We start from the raw sequence: 17,995 nt of genomic DNA on the forward strand, positions 1-17,995 counted from the left end.
ATAGGTACTGCTGAATCCAATGGTTTATTATGCTGGAAGTTAATGATCTTATATTACGTATACTTCCCTTATAAAACGATACAGCAGGTGCAAGTACTGACTCCAAATACTTTCTGCAGAAGCCTCATTGATTAAAGTGTTGTATAAAAATATATTAGTTTCAGCTTTAGAGCCAGTTAATATGCTTGCTCCTCTCTAGCTATCCTCATCTTGGAAAGATTTTGCACATGATACCAAGTTCCAAGTGGCCAGATTGTGTCTTTCCTGACGCTCATATGCAAGCTAGCAAGTTAAAAGCAAGCTGTGACTTAAGCATAAACCTACACTACCCAGATAATCCAAATTGAATGGTACTTTCAGTTCAGAACCACGTTATATATAAACAGATGAACAGCTACGGGTATTTAGAGGTGTTTTGAGCATGCTTTTATTCTAACATGGCTGCATTACATTTTAATCCTGACTGTGATGATCCTCACTGTAAAAAAAAAAACAAAACCCCAAACAAATGTATGTGATGATAGTCTCCCAAAAGTTTTCCTGTGTTTCTCTTGGTGGGGGAACAGCTTTGCAACAATTATTTGTAATCAACTTCTTGATTAGAAATTGCTGAGCATCTCTGTGTAAGAAGCTGAGAAGTGTGTAGTAAGATATACATGAGTAAATATAAAAAGCAGTGCATACCAATGCAGATTGAACTTCTTTGGAGACAATGATCCTTAGAAAAGGGGCTGATTACTTGGGCTAGCCAGGTGGTCTGTAACTAGCTTTCAGTGTGTGATTTAGAAATGAAAAGCAATTCTAACCCTTGGTGAAAACCTTTCTGAACATCTTTATACCACCCTACTATTCAGTGCATCCACATATGATAGAAAAGAGTCCTTGTAACCAAGAAGCAGAAATATGACATCAAAGCTTAAAAGCAATAGAACAGAGCTTGTTGAGGAATGATGAACCTTGCACTGTTTGCCAGCCTGCTATCATAATACTTAAATAGTTTCTTTTATTCTTTGGAGATACAATATTTTCCTTTAGAAAAAAAAAATAAAAAATTTGACCAGCATTCTTCAAGAAATAGCTTTTGTTCAGAGTGCTCAAAGTGTTTTATTGACAGGAGTTCTGTCAAAAGCAAGACTGATGAAAAAAATAATAAAGCACTGACTTTATTTTATAAAACTAACAGCTATTTTTCTTCTCATACCTGGGCTCAGATTTTTAACACCATCAGTCTTCCCATTAGTCTAGCACAGAGCTGGCTGCTTTTTCTATTGCTGTGCTGTCAGTTAGAATAGGGCAGGGCAGATGCTGTGACCTTATCACTGAACCTACTGTTGGTGTCTATCCAAACCTGGTAAAGCTGTCATTCTTTGGAGATTTTTATCTTTATATTTTTGTGCAATAAGGACAGCTGGGAGTGGTCAAAAGGTATTACTCTACAAGTAAGGACAAGGACAAGGACAAGAAGCTTATCAGGAGCAGTCAACATGGCTTTACTAAGGGGAAGTCATGTCTGATAAACCTGATAGCTTTCTGTGAGGATATCACTGGGTGGGTGGATGACAGAAGAGCTGTAGACATAGTTTATCTTGATTTCAGTAAGGCATTTGACACCATCTCCCACAGCATCCTTGGAGCTAAACTGAAGAAGTGTGGCCTGTGTGATTGGGTAGTGAGGTGGATCAGGAGCTGGTTGAAGGATAGAAGCCAGAGAGTTGTAGTCAATGGGATGAAAGTTACTTCTAGTTGGAAGTCTGTTTCTAGCTGAGTGCCTCAAGAGTCAGTACTGGGACCAGTACTGTTCAACATATTTATTGATGACCTGGATGAGGGAATACAGTGTACTATCAGCAAGTTTGCTGATGACACAAAACCAGGAGGAGTGGCTGACACCCCAGAAGGCTGTGCTGCCATTCAGAGGGGCATAGACAGGCTGGAGAGCTGGGCAGGGAAAAATTTAATGAATTACAACAAGGGCAAATGTAAAGTCTTGCATCTGGGAAAGAACAGTCCCAGGTACCAGTACAAGCTGGGGACTGAGCTGTTGGAGAGCAGCACAGGGGAAAGGGACCTGAGGGTGCTGGTGGATGGATGGATTCCCATGAGCCAGCAATGTGCCCCTGTGGCCAAGAAGGCCAATGGCATCCTGAGGTGCATTAGAAGGGGGGTGGTTAGTAGGTTGAGAGAGGTTCTCCTCCCCCTCTACTCTGCCCTGGTGAGGCCACATCTGGAATATTGTGTCCAGTTCTGGGCCCCTCAGTTCCAGAAGGACAGGGAACTGCTTGAAAGAGTCCAGCTCAGAGCCACCAAGATGATGAAGGGAGTGGAACATCTCCCTTATGAGGAAAGGCTGAGGGAGCTGGGTCTCTTCAGCTTGGAGGAGAATGAGGGGTGACCTCATTAATTAACATCAATGTTTATAAATATGTAAGGGGTGAATGCCAGGAGGACAAAGTAAAGCTTTTCTCAGGGGTGACTAACAATAGAACAAGGGGCAACAGTTATAAACTGGAGCATAGGCAGTTCCATATAAATATAAGTAAGAATATTTTCACTGTGAGGGTGACAGAGCACTGGAAAAGGCTGCCCAGGGAGGTTGTGGAGTCTCCTTCCCTGGAGACATTCAAAACCCAGCTGGACGCGTTCCTACGTGACCTGCTATGGGTGACCCTGCTCTGGCAGGGGGGGTTGATCTTGATGATTTTTCAAGGTCCCTTCTAACCCCTAAATTTCTATGATTCTGTGATTCTATGATTCTATGATAAAGACGACTCCCCTTCATTTACTTATAGACCTGTTTTTTTCTTTGCAGTGAAGCGCTGTTACAACACCTAAACAGAGTCCCTGTTTACCCCAAACTTTTCCCTTAAGTCTTTATTTTGTTATTGATTTCTTTTTCTCTTGGTTCTACTTTCTTCACTGAGGCTGAAGATCATTGTTTCACAAGTCTGTCTTGTGGCACAACTTACTTGGCTCCCTGGAAGTTCATGAGTTGTTCATGAGAACTTATTCTTAATGGTGTTAATATAATGAAAGAACCAAGCGTTACATTTATCACTACCATCCCCTGATGGTGCTTCAGGAAAACAAGGTAAGAACCAGAAAATCAAAGTAGTGCAGGAGGACACAAAGGGATCCTTTCTGCTGAAAACTGTTGTCTGGCTGAAAATGATGAGATGTTTTGCAGGACATCATCAAAAAAATAAAAATGAAAGCTTAACGAAGCAAGCAGCATTATGTGCAATAAAGAACTCAAGTGAGAAACCAAAACATCCAGTTTTGTGTTTGGTGGCAGGAAACTCCACTGGCTTCAGTATTTACCTTTACTTGTTCCTGTGACTGCAACCACGCATGTGCATTCCACTGTGAAGAGCAAGCAAGAGTACAAATTAATTAAAACATCAAAAGGACTAAATTGCTACATGTCCTGCAATAGCTGTCCTGGGTATATGTGCATATAATAGCCCTTTTATTTAAACACCAGGGAACTTGTGTACATGAACATATGGAAGTTTAAAATGGCTCTTCATAGGAAAACAACTGGTTGGCTTGGAAGAAAAACATTTAGAGCAAAAGCAGATAGTGGAGCAGAGGCAAGAACAGTAAAGCTTTGATGATCAGTGCAAACACCATGAAACCAGAATAGATACAATCACTTTTAGATGTCCACATGCCCTGACTTGTTCTAAGACGTTTCACCTGGTGTCCAGAAAGACTAGAAGAGGCTGCACAGATACTATATAAATTCTTGGACCCATATAAACTCACCTACACAATCCTTTTACCCACTGATCTCACTTCAGGTAATTCACATGCTACTGTTAAAAATCTTCTATCTCATGAGAATGGCAATTGCAGAAGAAAGTGAAGGAGATGTGAAGGATTTTTTCCAGTTGCCAGAGTACATGGTAGCTTGTATTCTTTGTGTATTCTATAATTCACACAGGCACATTGCAATGCTCATAAAAGCAGGAACCAAGATAAACATAACAGATAAAAAAAAAGATAAACATAACTCATTTACAATTCAGCTTGCTCAGATTTTCTTAGTAACATTTGCAAAGCATTTTTTGCTTTGTTTTTACAAACAGGAGAGGGAAAGCAATGTTAAGGTGCCATTTCTATCAGCAGCACCATATTCCACAGAAAATTAGTGTATCCCAGCTGAATACTAACACATCATTAGATTTACTTTTCTATGCGTCACAGACATGCTTTTTCAGACTTATGTTTCTGTGCCACTTTCTCAGTTACAGAATCACAGAATCACAGAATCATCCAGATTGGAAAGGACCTCTGAGATCATCAAATCCAACCCTTAGTCCACTACCACTGTGGTTACTAGATCATGTCCAGGATCACATCCAGTCTCTTTTTAAAAACATCCAGGGATGGAGTATCTACCACGTCCCTGGGCAGCCCATTCCAATGCCTGACCACCCTCTCTGTAAAGAATTTCTTTCTAATGTCCAACCTAAACCTCCCCCAGCACAACTTGAGACCGTGCCCTCTTGTCTTACTGACAGCTGCCTGGGAGAAGAGACCAACCGCCCCCTGGCTACACCCTCCTTTCAGGGAGTTGTAGAGAGTGATGAGGTCTCCCCTGAGCCTCCTCTTCTCCAGGCTGAACACCCCCAGCTCCCTCCTCAAAGGAGGAGGAGTCAAACTCTCTACAAATTAACTAAGTCTATGCCTGCCTACAATGTGGTTATAAAATTATCTATGTTACGTATCAGGTTCAATAACATAATGGTAGATTTCTCCACTGAAGTCTATCTGCAAAAGAATTGCTTTGACCTGAGCTGAAAATTTGGCTAAGGCTAATCACTGAGTTATTAGCAGGACAAAATACAGATTTAGAGAAATTCTTTGTAGTAATTGTGTCACAGGAAAACATCAACTGAAATTGGTGCATTGGTTTGCAGTCAATTTATTGATTAGTAATTCCTGAGCATCTCTGTGTTGGTGCATTGGTGTCCCACAATACCCTGGTAACAGTGACGTTGGAAAAAAGGGTATTTCTTCAGTTAACCACAGATGGGCTTCATTCAGAACCCAAGCATTAAAATCATCACTAAATGCTGGGTTGTTCTTCCCCATGTAATATGGCAACAAGTAAGCCTTTTGGTTTCAGACAATTTCTTTACAAAGAGATATAAAAATAATATCAAAACCAACATTATTATAGCATTTATATATATTTATATGTGTATATATATATTTATATAGTATTATATATTATAGTATTAGCTATAGTTATGTTAATAAAATTATCTAAGGTTGCTTTGTGTGGAGGTCACCAAGGCAGGACTGACATAATGAAAAAAGGAAAAGTCTGCTGTAACTTCTCATTTTAAAACCAGTCATATGATGGAGATAGGAAGTTAAGAAGGAACCGTAGTGACTATTGAAAACAGATAAGTTTGGAGCTCTGTGAGAGGCTGGTAAAGAAAAAGTTGTCATAAAATTGTTTGCCATTTGACACAGCCACTTCGTTACATACTGAGGGTGTAATGCAAGGTTGCCTTTCTGGAATAAATACTTTTCCCTCATCTATCCAAAAGCATGGGTCAGCTACTGGGATTACCAGCTGGTTGGAATGATAAACAAAAAGAAGTGGAATGTTCACAGTACTCATTTCTGGGTTCATGAGGTCATTTTGTATATTTATGCCTTCATTTTCCTCTATGTGTAATGGAGTAATATAATCATATCTGTCCTTTTCCAAGCATAATAAACCAGTCCTTATATTTTTGAACAGTTTTTCACAGCCTTTCACAGACTAAAACCCTCTGTGGAATTTCTTTTCAAGCAGCAAGTACAAGCTAAACTCTGCTTACTGGCTGAATGTCTAGGCAGTACAGTGATTTGGCACTTTGCAGCTATTAGTAGTAGTACAGGGAAAGGACAACAGAGTTTTTGAAAAAGTGTCATTGAGCTCTAGGTGTTGCAAATCTGTACTGAGCATCAGAACAAAAAACCAGGCATGGAACTATTCAATGCAATTAGAAGGGAACATAGCATAGACTGTGTCTAATTTTCTGCATGACAACATTTAACTGAATATGTAAGTAGCTGTAGCTTGTCTGACTCTTAATATAACTTCAGAACATACAATGTTGTTAGTACTTGTCTAGAGGATAATATTATTTTTCAGTCTTACCAGATCTGAACTCATGTTTTATCTACACATTGGCATGATTTTAGTCACCAAAGCTAAAACAAACCCAAGTTTTTTGCGTTCTTACATTATCGTTTCAAGTGTATTGTGAACCCTGAAAAATTAAAATGCCATGAAAAATAATTTTCAGGGCTGTCAGCAATTTACATTTTCACCTGATACAGGCTTAATGCAGCTGCCAGGATGTCACACAGAAGCTGTGGGCCATGGGCTGTGACCACTTTGGTTACAGCTCTGTGAGCTGGCCTGTACCTCCAGTAAAGGGCACTGTCATCCAAAGCTGAAGATAAAATAAACCTCAAAATACAAACTTCTCTGAGGAGACCAGTGGATGAGATACAAGTCACAGCTTCCTTGCAGGAAAAAACATTTTGTTTCATTTTGGGCAAAATAGGTCTTTTTCCATGATAAACATTTATGTTTTGGAATCTGCATTTTCCATAGAACATTTAGGTGGAGAATTTCTAGCCAGCTTCAGGGAGATGAAGGCTTTCACCTGGTGACCCACTATACATACAAAGGCCCCCATGAGAGGGAGCCACAGTGATAACCCAACAAAGGGAGGTGATAACCCAGCAAAGGGACAGACAACCTGTAAATGGGGTCCCAGCAAAGCAGTGCTTGTGTGTCAGCCAGCCACTGACTGGTGCACTTATGGTACTTTCCATTGTAGGAGCCAAATATGAGACAATCTTAATTTCCAAGGTGAAAGAAGAGGATGAGCAAAAGGAAGAGCCAGATGTTCTCAGCAGCTGTATAGGACCAGGAAAAAAACCACAAGAGCAACAGTAGCAAATGACAGTAGGGTCCCTGCTGGTGACCCCATGGGGTCATTAGGGCTCTCCAGCAGGCAGTGCTCAGGGATCAGCAGCCCTCTTCCCTCTCACACATTAGTGAGGCTGAACTAGCAGATTTCATTCCTCCCTTCTGTGACTTGGCAAGCTGGCACTGCTGATGAAAAATGAAGCAGGTCCTGGGGATTCAATGAGAATTGACTGTGCTGCACACTTGTTAGTGTTTGTGCTTTGCTGCTTGGATACTTTTATTGATGAAGTGAAGTACAGCATACTATTAAATTATCATTTCATGCTACTTATGGTAATAGGCAGAAGAGCATGGCAGATTACTATTACTTTCATTTATAACTGATTAATGTGTATTGTTGTTAGCAGGCGTTCCTTTCTTAAGGAGGGTGGAGAGGTGTGAGATTTCAATTTGAAAGATTCTGTTATGTTCCTTTATAGATTTAGTGTCTGCAAAAAGGAAAGGGAGGACAGCAGAGAAAAAAGTGAAAGGATAGGGATAGCTGTGTTAGACAAGCTGAGATAATGTCATCATAATAACTGTTTTATGTCTATGCATATGGTGCTGAACAGAATGCATTGAATCCCCTTAAAAGTTATGTCTTTATGTGGACAGTCCCCCTACAGTTAACAATCTATTGTACCTGCTCTTCAAGACACCTGGCTATTGAGTGCATTACTAAATAGCACAATGTGCAGCCATTTAATGAGCTTGAGTAAATCTGTTATCTCTTCAGACTATTTAGTCGCTCGCCTGCATATTTTCCACTTCCGCTATAGATAAGGTTAACAAAGTTAATTCTGACATCAGAGGTAGAGAATTCTGTCACCTAGGAATGTTTGACATGCATTTGATGGAAATCCACAAATCCTATACTGTGATTTATATGTCACACTATACTTGAAATAGTCAGATGGCAGCAAAAGGATTATAGAAATATTATACAGGAGCACAGAATGCTTTGCAGAATAATCACAAAAGGATGCCTCACCTGGCAGGTTACTGATTTGCACAAAGAACAAAAGGACTTTATCTGCTGTTGGGCACATGCAAAACTAGAACTGAGGACCTGCTGTGCAGAAGATGTTGAGTCATGGTAGCAAATAAAGAAAAAGCTCCAAAGACAGACAAAATGATTTGCACAGATTCTGCAACAGTACCAAAGATCCACACTGGATGAACCTGCTAAGTGTTGAAAGGGGTAAATTTGACCAAATAAAGCACATAAATGATTTTAACTGTCTTCCACACTTTCTGAACCCTTCCAATGCCATTGTTCCTCAGCAGTCTATGAAAATCAAAGATCCCAACTGTAATAATTTTTGTGATTTGGGTTGAAATAACTATGGCAGCTGTGTTTAACAGATGTCACATGAAGAGCATACACATAGGTCATACACAAAAGCTACCACTGTTATCAATATATGGATAGAACACAAATCAGTAAAGAAAAATGTTGAGTGCTTGTTGAGGATGAAAGTGTGAATGGCAACCTGTTTGTCTGTCTCTCCAGATTTCTAGTGGAGATCTATTTACCAAAGTCTTGCTTAAGGTTATTGAATCTGGTAAACTAGGTCAAGAAGAAAAAAAAAAAAAAGATGAAATACTAAAGTATTGTTGCTGTTATTTTTATGGTGTTTCACTGAAATGGTCTTTTTGCCATTGGATTTCCACAGTGGGCACAGAGCATTGATTTCTGCAACTGTATACTGTGAATGAATAGAAAAATAGTAAATGACAGGTAATTTGTGAAAGTGGCAGAGAAAAATTGGGTGTGAAAACCTGTTGTTCAATCTATTGAAATTCAGACTTCTGCTGCTGCTTTGCCTCACTAGCCATAGCTTTAATACAATTTCAGTTAAGTTGCTCATCACACAGATATGCTACAGTCCCTTATCTCCTTCCCCACTTGGATTGAATCTGGGTGGCAATGAAATGCTGTATGCTGTCTTAAAATTTACTTAGGCTTTTGCTGAGCAGGGCGCAACACTGATATCCCTTGACCTTTGCCCTACATTAATGAGTGCAGACTATTTCCCTAAAGTCTTTCCTAAAGATGCTTCAGACCCACAGGGCAGTACTAATGCCCTGTGTAGCCTCCCCCTCCCAGAAAAAGCCCCACAAGCCTAAAATCATCCCTCATGACATCAGGCTTATTGGCGATCCCATTGAGTTACACTCTTTCTCTAGGACAGCTAAAACTTGGGGACACAGAAGCTCTAAAAATGTCAAGGATCATTCTGCTTTGGCTAATTGAAAAATCACATCCATACAGAAAAAAAAAAAAAAAATCCAAGAAAAAAAACCACTACAGAGCAACCCGACATGAATCCTTCCTTCTCGTCCAAATGTCTCTTTCTGAATTTTACATTTTCCTTTTTTGTTTGGCTAATCTTCAAATTAAAAAGAGCCACTGATGTGAAGAAGCATCTTTATCTCTCTCTCCTCTGTCTCTCCCTGAGTGCAATATTCTCCTTCCCACCAATGAAGGAACCTGCCATGCCTGGCTGCAGAAGAAGGAAAGGCCAGGGTGGCAGAAATCCTCCGAAGTGTGAATTTCTACAAGACAGGATGTTCCTAACAGTGAAACAGTTACACGAAGACACAAGATCTGACTGATTGGCAGACCCTAGGGCAGGGCTGCATGTGGTGTTACAGAGCAAGAGAGATATCTGGTATAGTGCTACAAATAAATGATGGATCTGCATAGTAGGGGGGTTGCTACTTGTAGACAGTTTGTGTCTTATAAAGACTGCATTAATTAGCATGGCTTGATCCACTCTCTCTGATATAAGAGTTTCCACTTGACACAGGTCAGTTCCTTGCAGAAAGGTTTGTTTTGCACAATTTGGTCTTGCCTACAACGTGACCATCCCACATTCGCATTCAAATGGAAATCATCAAGATTGGCCTTCTGTAGACTCTGACCCAGCATAAGGGAAGTACAGGCATTGAAAGAGGTGAACTGCTTGTACCATTTTGTAAGATATAGTAGGATTCATACATTTGGTAGATTGTGTAAGGAGTAGATGCTGTTGTTTCCATTTTTCCACATTCACAAGTCCACCTAGTCAACACCAGCCTCTAGGTGTCCATAACCCCCAGCAGTCAAATCCTAATTCAGCCTATGCATGCTCCTTTTACACTACATACATTAAAATTTAAGGAAATACAAATGGGAAATTATATTGGGAAAGCAAGGAACAGCCTAAGAAGCCTCATTTTGCCCAGCATTTTATTATTACTTAAGCAACTGGTTAACCTCAGTTCCTTTTAGAGGTTATACCATTTTCATTCTATTACCCACCAAAGCACTACTAGAAAAACAATCTCAGCACCATATGAAACAGAGGAGCAAATACTTCAGTACCACAATGAATATACAAGTCCAGCAAGAAAAAAAATTAGCAAATTTTGAAGCAGTCTTAACTTGTGCGTCCTGGCACCTGTCCAGTTGCCCTATTTCCCAGAAAGTGAAACCAGATTTAGTGAGTTACCTAAACATTATGCATAATTGTAAGCACGTTATAAATCTTTGTGGTCTTGCTGAGTTAGGAATTAATTTAAATTTAGGAGTAAATTTAAATTAATTTTTAAACCTTATTCTTTTTCTTGTCTCAAATGCTATTCATCTGACCATAACCCTCCTTAGGAAACTGAAGAAGTCTTGACCAGTCCTTGACCAAAAAGAGGATAGCACAAAGAAGTTAAAAAGAAGGAACTTCTAGACTGAGTCAGAGATCAGGAGAGCTCTCTGAAAAAGCATTTCTCACCATGGTAACTTTCAGAAAATTGCACTAAAAGAAGTGCACACAGGTTTCCTTTAAACTAAAGAGACACTTATCATGTCTCTCTTGTTTAAATTAAGTGAAAATCTGAGATATGCACAGCATAAATGAGGGAAGCATATGGCCCTTGCTTGGTAATTTAAAGGGTAATTTTGTTAAGAAATTGAGAGTAGTTCAGACCAGAGTACTATTATGTAATATCAATGCAAAGCAGAACCCTCCTCAGATAATCAGGTCCTTTTTTTCTGACATATTTTTATACTTCATTATTCATTTTCTTTATTTCTCACACTCCTTAATTTTGGTTTTTAAAATATATTCAACTTTTCAATATAGGATGAAATATAAGGGATTAGCCTAAGTTAATGTGCTAAGAAAGATGTGCAAGTTTTTTTTTTTATTCTGCTCAGATTCAACTGAGAGATTCAAGCAAGGAAGAAATGCTCTAAAAAATCCCCAAAACCTTTGAGTTTTACTGTCTTGTACATAAACACAAAGGAATACACTCAAAAGCTTTCACAATATAGGACATTTGTTTGTGAAAAGCTAGAGTTGGAGCCACTCCAGAAGATTCAGTAAAAATGCACTGGGAAATCTTTAAAAGCCTTCTCCAAAATGGGCACAACAAGGACTTTTCTGTAATAAATGAAAATTGTGCGAGTTACTTCTCTTCCGGGCCTGCTTTCTCTAAGTTTTTAACCAGAAATATATACACAACTTCCCAGAGTATATTTAGTCAAAACTGGCATGTTTATGAGTGTTTCCTGATAAGCAGCTGTTTGACCTACCTAACAGGAGTTTGCCTTCAAAGATAATCACAGTGCATCAGAATGCACTAGGGCAGGTCACACGGAAATGCATCCTGACAAATCTTTAAAGTCTTCGGAGAAGGAGACCCCACAACCTCTCTGGACAGCCTGTTCCAGTGGTCCATCACCTTTATAGTACAAAATTTTTTTCATCATATTGAGGTGGAACTTCCCGTGTTCTGGTTTGTGTCCCTAGACCCTCATCCCACCACAAGGCACCACTGAAAAGAGACTGGCCCCTGCTTCTTGAGACCCATCTTTCAGATATTTGTAAACATTAACAAGATCCCCTCTCAATCTTCTGCAGACTAAACAGCCCCAGGTCTCTCAGCCTTTCCTCATAAGACAGATGTTCCAGTCCCTTAATCATCCTTGTAGCAACTGCAGCATCCTTGTAGCATCCTTGTTAGTGACTTATTGAATTTTGGTCCAAAACATGCAGATTTATGCAAGGATTTTTAACTTGAGACTCTTATGCTGTCTTCAGAGAAAGCTGAAGCTTTCTGAAAGCTGAATTAATGCTTCACTGATGTGACTAGGCACACGTAGGGAAATCACTGATTTTGCTTCATTGTAACACTGCCATTCTGTCAGAATCAGCCTCAAAAGATTTTTGAGATTATATATATGCACACGAACATGCAGAGAAGCAAATATCTACAATAGGAAAGCCAGATTATGTTCCTAAGTGGTTTTCCTATCCAGAAATAGGAAGAATATTTGTCATATGCAGAAATGAAACAAATTCCCTTTTATCTTTCAAAAGCAAAAAATTGAGGTCAGTTTTATTATTTGAGAATTAAAAGCATTCAGATATTTTTTCTTATGAAAAACTGCAAGCTAGTTAAGAGTTAAAAGGTACAGATCGTAACCTTTGAAACTTTCCCCAAAGCTGCACAACTACTGATGGGGTGACATGAAAAGGCATTTCCTTTATAATGAGATACCAAGCAGATCTGTCTTCTTTTAAAACCTGGCATTTAAAAATACATTTACTTCTATTATGTACTGGCCTAACCTGCACAGGCTATTTCTTGTGACATATTACCAGAGCAGATGTTTTAGACAACCTGCTGGCATAACTGCAAAGAATGAACAATGTTTTTTTGTTTTTCTTTTTTAATTTTGACAAACTATTGCAAAAGTTTCTTTTTCCATGTTTTAACACAGGTTTATCCAAGGATTTCTCTATGCAAATTGCCTATTATTTTTCCCCTACTGTGCAAATGAGTAGTGTAATATGAAGAAATGGAGAAAAAATGGACACCCTGATGACTTTTTTTCACAGGACATCTGCTCACCTTTCCCAGATCTTTTGCAGCCAATTTGTCTAAGACCATATGGATGAGATCAAATTGAAGAGAACTGGGGGGGAGGAGAGAATACAGAGGAAAAAGCAAGGGATAGAAAGGGAGATTAAAGGAGAGCATAAGAAAGATATGAGTCAGAGAAGTTACCTTTTAAAGAAACAACAACACATTCCCCCAGAGAAAAAGATTTCTTGCAAAAAATAAGAAACAAGAAAGTTATAAGTCCAAAATTTTTGTATATTGCACCTCAGTTCCAAGTTAAACCTTTATGTTGTTGAAGAATAACAAGATACTTTGTTCAGGATATCTATTGCAGTCTCTCTACTGACATGACCTTTCCTATAGCTTAATAACAGGATCTCAGACTGAATCTGTTTAATATTTCATTAAAATGTTTAAAATATAAATACAGAGCATTATGTTACATAATATATTTGTACATCTTTGCCAAGAGATAGTATATTTCTCTATTCATAAAGAAATGACCTTCAGGATTCAGAAGAAGGTCTTCTCTGTTTTACACCACCCTATCCCATTTTATTAGCTTCTTCAGGCTGTATGGAAATACAAAATTCATCTCATCATCTCTAACAAATGTACGATCAATCAGGGAGATGCAAAATCATCTAATGTTTATATTAGGTTGCTGGCACAAGCAATCACCCCTAATGACTTCATAATGCCACAGTAAGCTGTGCATATGCTCAAGTATTTTCATTTGTATTTCTGATATTTATCTTTACAGGCTATGAACCTAATCCTTTTGAGAGTTATGTGGGTCCTTAGGTTGAAACAACTTTGACTTCCACAGCCTAGTTGCAAACTTAAAGCTGAGCATTTGCAGAAGCAGAGAAGGCCTTTGTTTAAGCTGTACAATAGATGTAACTGCTGTGTAAAAGAAGAACAATCAAGCAGTATTTTGACAGAAAAGGAAGGGTTATCAGGCAGGAGTAATGAATAGATCAATACAGAGGTCTCAGATTCTTAGAGAAGTCAGAATCAGGTTGTTGGTAGGGCATGAAAAATGTCAGATGATTTGACATTATTTTTCAGGTAATTAAACAGTGCAAAGATACAGTACATCACCTTCCATTTGCTTTTGTGAACCAACAATTGCCAGCAGTCAGCTGCTGCACAGCCTTGTGTTCAGCTGCAGTAACACTTTTGTCTGAGGCCTGAAATAAAGCTTTTGATAAATCTGATTTTGATTTTGGAAGAAAGAATATCCAAACTTCACAAAGCAGAAGCTACCAACCACTGCTAGAAGCTTTGCTCTATAAACATATTCTTGCTACTATCAATGTCACCTATTACATAGATTGGACAACTGGACAATTTAATATTGAAAGGCTGGCCAATATAACTGCCAAATACACTGTATAATTAAATGAATCTACTGGAAGATTTCCCACAAGCAAGTACAAAAGTGACCCAGACTACCAAACAAGATGGGCAGGGAGGACTGTGGGCAATTATGTAATTTCCTCAGCTGATTTTCTGATTCATGTTACCTTTTGAAGGAAACCATGAAACTGGATAAAGCAATGAGTCAGCCTTCTCACTTTGTATTAATTTCAACTCTTTTTTTCTGTCTTATTTTGCACTTATTAAAACAAGCAGAAATTGATAGCAGACAGAAATGTTTTTGATGGAGGTCTTCTCCTTTACAAAAATGTTCAAAAATGGGAATCTTTTGCCAAAGTAGAAAACCTGTTTCAGTTTTTTAATACAGGATCCAAGCCACTTCTGTCTGATCCCCCCTTTCTGTTGCAAGCTCAGTGTTGTGACAGCATCTTCATTGGTGCTGCCTTAGGCTAAGCTTCCATACACTTCAGCAACAGCACCAGCTTCAGCTCTTTGGGACCATTCCTGTCCCTCTGTCTCCCATCTTCTGTCCCTGCACTGCCCCCTCATTAGTGGAGCATAGCTGGGAAGCCACGTGGTGAGCCAATCAAGTAAGTGAAACAGGTTAAAAATACCCTGTTATTTTTATCAGCTAACAGTTCACTGGTCTGACTCAATGCAGAGTCCCACAAATAGTTGTTCTGACACAACTGAAGAGGCATGTGGGGGAAGAAATGAGCAGCTGAAAGAGGGGACTGAATGGGGACGAGCTAAGTTGGTGTTGATGCTGGTAGAAATGACCCTGGGAAAAGGCTTCCTTTTCTATCTTTCTCTCTCTTTCCAGATCTGTTCTCATACCCATAGCAGTGCTCAAGAAAAGCCCCTTTTCACAGCACACGAGTTCCTGACAAACATTGCATTTGCTTTTGTTCTTCCATAAAACTACCTGCTTCACTGGCTTTTAGAGATATCTGCAAAGTGCTGTGAAGAAATCTTCTACAGTCAACATATGAGACTACCTCAAGAGAATCAAATGCCAACTGGAATTATGTCAGATCTGTCTTTGATTTATTGTTTAGCTTAATATAATTTTGTAAAGTAGTGAAAAATAAAAAAAGGCAGTTTTTTGTCTAAATGTTCCTTATATATATTGCATACGAAGTTTTAAATGACTGTATAGTCAACAAATGTGGCCAAAGATGATATTAGAAATTGTGCTTTTCCTAATAACAACAAAAAATGTTCCCTTAACCAAATGCAGGATGTTGTATGTAGTATACAGGATCAAATGAGCAAATAGGGCATACGGCCCCAACAGTGGGATGCCTGCTAATAAAGAAAACAGATATGAGAATACCACAAGTAACCAATCTAGCTGCAAGGGAAAGTTAGATTAAACAGTGTTTTGGTCAACTATAACAACTGAGGTGATTGTAACAGCTGTATTTGGACCTGAAAAATTTCCTTTATCATGTGAGAAGTTCACAGAGACTGTTCAAGTGAAATGTGCTACACCTTATAGCAGTCTTGAATCCTTTTCATCTGTGCAATCTAAGTATTAAAGGAGAATTTGGGGAACAGAATAATACATTACTTAATTAGCTGGGGTGTTTCTCATTTCTTCCACAAAGCATAATTTCAGAGAGCTGCAAACCTAATAATGAAGTGCTATATTCACATTCTAAAAAAGAGGGTGGTAGAGGATGCAGTATACTTGTATAGCAGAAATAGATTAAGTGAGAGAAAAACAAAACACCTCCAGTCTTTCTGTACAAAATAAATACAGGACTGGTGTGTTGGACAGGTCTTTTGAACATAGGAATTATTTCCCTGCATAGCTAATTATTATGGTAGGAAACAGAAACTCCTTTTTTCTCCCAAACAGTCATTTTATAGCCCCAAAATCCCCTAATGAAAACAGTTATGAATAAAAAATTACTTGCCTTAGATCCTCAGCAGTAAGTAGGAGCACATTTCAGAAGTACAAAAGGAAGATTGGGGAAAACACTCATTTCAATGGGAGCTCCCCTATTTTTTTTTTACAAAAGTATGTAGCAATAGGTTGAGGGGCAATTGTCTTAAACCACAGCAGGGTAGACTTAGATTGGATATTGGGCAGAATTACTGTGAGGGTGGTGGAACCCAGAGATGTAGAGAAGGCCTCATCCCTGGAGACATTCAAGGTGATGCTTCACTGCTCTCTGAGAAACCTGATTGAGTCAAAGATGAGCTTCCTCACTGCAGGGGGGTTGGACTAGATGACCTTTAAAAGGACCCTTCCAACCAAAAACATTTTATCATTCTATTTGCTTGAAAGGGTTCAAGACAAGCCGACAACCAAAATTTCAAAAATTTGTATTTCAGCTCCTACACACCTCTACTCCTTTGTGGACAGCATGCTTTTGAAGAACATTACCTATCACCTTCTCCCATCCTACAGATGCCAGTTTTGCCTCCTCAGCTCTCCCTGCCCCACCCCAACCACCCTTCTTGCTTCTTTGTAGTAAAAAAAAGGCCATTTGTTTAAGCTCATATTTTCTGTAAAAGCTTTAAACATGTTAAAACAGAAATGTTCTGCCCTAGTTGCACTCCATAGCACCAGTCATGTTTTTTTTATTGTTAAGGTGAACCCACTGGTGGGATTCATGGAAGAGGTAAGAATGGCTCCAAACATGGCAATTGAAAAGGCATTTCTGTCAAGAATTCACCTCATCAACCAAGCCATGGACAGTATTTAACCAATGTGCATAAAGTTGTTTTGGAAAGTACCTGCCTGTTCTTTGCAGGAAGGAACTGCATCTCAACAAGGTGTTAGGTAATAACCTGTGACTCTGCCAAGAAAACAGCTGCTGCTGTTGGACAGCAAGAAAATATAAGCAGAATGGCAAGAGTGGTTGGTGACACAGAATTGACTGAAATATTCTGAAATTCATTATAAGTTGTGTGTGAATAAAAAAAGATAACTTGGGAACATGGGGAGGAGAGGGCATCATGCACCACTTCCTGAATATTTGTGCAGGTTTAGATCACTTTTTTTTTTCCTACAAAAAGGTAAATTTTTGCCCCATCAGACTGCTCTAGCAAATAATTTGAACTATAAAAAGACCTCTCAAAACAGCAACCAGACTTTCTGTCTAGAAGATGAATATCTGGAGCCTGTTTCCTCAGCTAGTTTGGGTATTCTTTGCATGGGTTTGGGGTTTTTTTGATTTTGCTGGGTTTTTTTGTGTTGGGATTTTTTGTGTGTTTTTTTGTTTGTTTGTTTTGTTTGTTTGGGTTAGGGTTTTTGTTTGTTTTTTGTTTGGTTGGATTTTTTGGGGTTTTTGGGGTTTTTTTGAGTGGGGAATTTCTGGTTTCTGTATTATTTCTCAAAACAGAAATAGCACGATGAAGTTCCTCTTGTTTTCTGTAGTTAAGAGAGCTGCCAAAAATGAGCTGACACAAGTACAGCACTGACTTCTCCCTACATATGTCTTGGACCATGAAGCATAGCAGCATTTAGGCTTCAGAATGGTGCTTGAAGAGCATGCTTCACGGGGACATGAGCATGTAAGTAGGATGACTTAATTTTAGTGCAAATGCATGCGTATCTTTTCTCCCTTGTGAGCAGTTTTTCATTAAAGAGGATGATTAGGTTCTTATTATTTATACATTGTTTTCCATTTCTCAGGGAGAATTTTCTGTAATCTGCCTCACACTCAGAAGGATTTTCAAATAACTTTCTGTCCATTAAGTAATTGGCTTAATGCAAGAAATAGAGAA

This window comes from Heliangelus exortis, chromosome 2 (assembly GCF_036169615.1).
Source record: "Heliangelus exortis chromosome 2, bHelExo1.hap1, whole genome shotgun sequence".
Taxonomy (NCBI): domain Eukaryota; kingdom Metazoa; phylum Chordata; class Aves; order Apodiformes; family Trochilidae; genus Heliangelus; species Heliangelus exortis.